This window comes from Carya illinoinensis, chromosome 4 (assembly GCF_018687715.1).
Source record: "Carya illinoinensis cultivar Pawnee chromosome 4, C.illinoinensisPawnee_v1, whole genome shotgun sequence".
In the NCBI taxonomy this organism is placed as follows: domain Eukaryota; kingdom Viridiplantae; phylum Streptophyta; class Magnoliopsida; order Fagales; family Juglandaceae; genus Carya; species Carya illinoinensis.
The window spans coordinates 36,795,110-36,799,012 of NC_056755.1; the positions used below are offsets into that span (position 1 = coordinate 36,795,110).

General features: G+C 37.5%; 1 non-coding gene across 1 annotated transcript; it reads right to left on the reverse strand.

Moving 5' to 3' along the window:
* Positions 1-379: 379 nt before the first annotated feature.
* Positions 380-483, reverse strand: LOC122308618. Its single transcript, XR_006242137.1, has one exon. It is a non-coding gene; the product is annotated as a small nucleolar RNA R71 (small nucleolar RNA).
* Between the last annotated feature and the right edge of the window lie 3,420 nt (positions 484-3,903).

The following is a 3,903-nucleotide window of genomic DNA, read 5'->3' on the forward strand; positions in this document are numbered from 1 at the left end:
GCACAAAATAATCCGCAAATGAGAACTTTGCGTGAATATTTGCAGCCTACAAGGACAAGTACTCCATCTTGTATGATTTTTCCTACGAATATGGGAAATTTTGATTTAAAACCGGGAGTAATCCAATTACTTTCCAAGTTTCATGGCTTGGATTCAGAAAGTCCTTATTTGCATCTAAAAGAATTTGAAGAAGTTTGTGCAACTTTACAAAACCAAACTATCAATGATGATGTTGTTAGATTAAAGTTGTTTCCATTCTCTTTAAAAGAAAAAGCTAAGAATTGGTTGAACTCCTTGAGACCGAAATCTATTGGCACATGGCAAGAAATGCAAAGGGAATTTCTAAAAAAAGTTTTTTCCTACTCATAGGACCAACACTCTTCGCAGAAATATTATGAATTTTTCTCAAAAGGAAAATGAAACTTTTTTTCAGTGTTGGGAACATTTTAAAGAATTGTTGCTAACTTGCCCACATCATGGCTATGAAACTTGGCGCACCATTAGTTTCTTCTTTGAAGGTTTAAAATCTCAAATGCGTCAGTTTGTAGAAATGATGTGTAATGGTGATTTTCTAAATAAAGATCTTGATGACGCTTGGGACTATTTTGACCAGTTAGCTAAAAATGCCCAATCTTGGGATAACACAGATCGTTCTGATCGGTCAAATAAGCCCAAACTCAGTGTCATGTCTCAAGAAGGTATGTATGTTCTTAAAGGAAATGATGATGTGAATGCTAGGATAGCAAGTCTGACAAGAAAAGTCGAAGCCATGGAACTTAGGAAGGTAAATCCGGTTAAGGCCAGTGAAAAAGAAGAAGAAAATTGTGGCATTTGTGAGATTAGTAGACACCTAACTCAGGATTGTCCAACAATCCCTGCTTTTAAAGAGGTGTTGCACGAACAAGCAAATGTCATGAATTCTTATCGGAGACCATTTTCTTCCCCATATTCGGAAACATATAATCCTGGATGGAGAAATCATCCCAATTTTAGTTGGAGGAATGAGTCCAATATAAATCAAAATCCTCAAGGGCCATCTTCTTCTACTCCTTATGTGCCTCCACATAAGAAAACCCTTGAGGAGACATTACAGACTTTTATGCAGGGGCAAGCCAATATCAACACTCAGACAATGCAGGCCATTACTGAGATGAGAAGTTCTATCAGAGACTTGACCTCTGCATTACATGCTCAAGAAAAGGGTAAGTTTCCTGCTCAACCTCAGCCAAATCCAAAAGGTAAATTTGAGGTAAGAAATTCAAATCCCTCTGATTCAAAATTTGAACATGCCAAGTCCATCACCACTCTACGCAGTGGAAAAATAATTGATAAGAGTATTTCAACAACGAAAGTTGATGAGACCAACAACTCTTTAAATTCCAAGAGTGATGGTGAACTTGAGAAGGTTGAATTAGATGTGCCTGTGAAAGCCCCAATACCTGCACCATTTCCCCAAAGATTGCAACATTCTCACAAGTTGGTTCAAAATGCTGATATTCTTGAAATTTTTAAACAAGTAAAAATCAACATTCCTTTGTTGGATGCAATCAAACAAATTCCTTCGTATGCTAAATTTTTGAAAGATTTGTGCACAGTAAAGCGTACGATGAAGGTGCAGAAGAAGGCTTTTCTCACTGAGCAGGTAAGCGCCATCCTCCAGAACAATTCTCCACCAAAGTACAAAGACCCGGGTTGTCCAACAATTTCCTGCGTGATTGGAAATTTTAAAATTGAAAAAGCTTTACTTGACCTCGGAGCTAGTGTTAACCTCCTACCCTACTCAGTATATGAGCAGTTGGGTCTTGGTGAGCTTAAACCCACCAAGGTAACACTCCAACTTGCTGACCGTTCAATTAAAATACCGAGAGGGATAGTTGAGGATGTGCTAGTTCAAGTAGGAAAATTTTATTTTCCAGTGGATTTCATTGTTTTGGACACGGAACCTGTCTTTGATGTTTGCACTCAAATTCCTATAATTTTGGGAAGGCCATTTCTTGCGACCTCAAATGCTTTAATAAATTGTAGGAGTGGTGTGATGGTAATTTCTTTTGGCAACATGACTTTGGAGTTGAATATTTTCAATATTTGCAAACAACCTGGTGATGATGATGATGTGCAGGAAGTGAATCTGATCCAAACTCTTGTTCAAAATAAATTTGATTTGTCAAGTTTTTCTGACCCTCTTGAGGCTTGTTTGGTTCATGGTATAAACTTTGATGATGATTCTGTGCTTGCATCTATGAATTTTTTGTTAGAATCTACTCCTATAATGGACACTGATAAATGGAGAACACGTTTTGAGGAATTACCACCTCATGATGTCGTGTCTCTCCCCTCAAGTGTGCAAACACCAAAACTCGACTTGAAACCTCTACCTGCTGATCTCAAATATGCATTTTTAGGCCAAGCAGAGACATTACCAGTGGTCATTTCATCAAGACTGGATGAAATTCAGGAGAAAAAATTAATTGGTGTTCTCATTGAACACAAAGAGGCAATAGGATGGACCATAGCTGATATCAAAGGTATCAGTCCTTTGATTTGTACCCACAGGATTTATCTAGAGGACAATTCTAAACCCTCTAGAGAAATGCAGCGTAGACTGAACCCCAACATGAAAGAAGTTGTCAAAGCAGAGGTGTTAAAACTTCTAGATGTAGGGATCATTTACCCTATTTCTGACAGCAAATGCGTTAGTCCCACGGAGGTGGTACCCAAGAAATCTGGTGTGACTGTAGTTAAGAATGCTAACAATGAATTGATCCCAACTAGAGTTACTACTGGTTGGCGTATGTGCATTGACTACAGAAAACTGAATTCTGTCACCAGAAAGGATCATTTTCCCCTACCATTCATGGATCAAATCATTGAATGTGTAGCGGGCCATAAGTTCTATTGCTTCCTAGATGGTTATTCTGGTTATATCCAAATTGATATTGCTCCTGAAGATCAAGAAAAGACCACTTTTACATGTCCATTTGGTACCTTTGCATATCGAAGGATGCCATTCGGACTTTGTAATGCTCCTGCTACATTTCAACGATGCATGATGAGCATATTCAGTGACATGGTAGAGCGTTTCGTTGAAATATTCATGGATGATTTTTCTATTTTTGGTGATTCATTTGATGAATGTTTGACTCATTTGGAAAAAGTGCTGATTAGATGCAAAGAAAAGAATTTGATTTTAAACTGGGAGAAGTGTCATTTTATGGTCACTCAAGGGATTGTTCTTGGTCACATTGTTTCTTCTCAAGGTTTTGAAGTGGACAAGGCAAAAATTGAATTAATTTCTAAATTGCCCACCCCAAAGAACATCAGGGATATCAGATCTTTTCTAGGTCATGCAGGTTTTTACAGGAGGTTCATTAAAGGCTTCAGCACAATTTCTAGACCTTTGTGCAATTTATTGTCAAAGGAAAATTCTTTTGTGTGGACTGATGATTGTGAGTTAGCTTTTACAAAGCTAAAAGGTATGTTGATTTCAGCCCCAATTATGCAATCACCTGATTGGAATTTACCATTTGAGATTATGTGTGATGCTAGTGATTATGCTGTTGGAGCTGTGTTGGGCCAACGTAGGGACAAAAAGCCTTGTGTTATTTATTATGCAAGTAGAACTTTAAACAGTGCTCAAATGAATTATTCAACAACTGAAAAAGAGCTACTTGCAGTAATTTTTGCACTTGACAAATTTCGCTCTTATTTGATTGGATCTCAAATTGTCATCTTTACTGATCATGCTGCGTTAAAGTACCTTTTAGCGAAAAAAGATGCAAAGTCCAGGTTACTTAGATGGATCCTTTTGTTGCAAGAATTTGATTTGATAATCAAAGATAGAAAAGGAGTTGAGAATGTTGTTGCTGATCATCTGTCTAGACTTGTTCTTTCAGATTCCGTAGA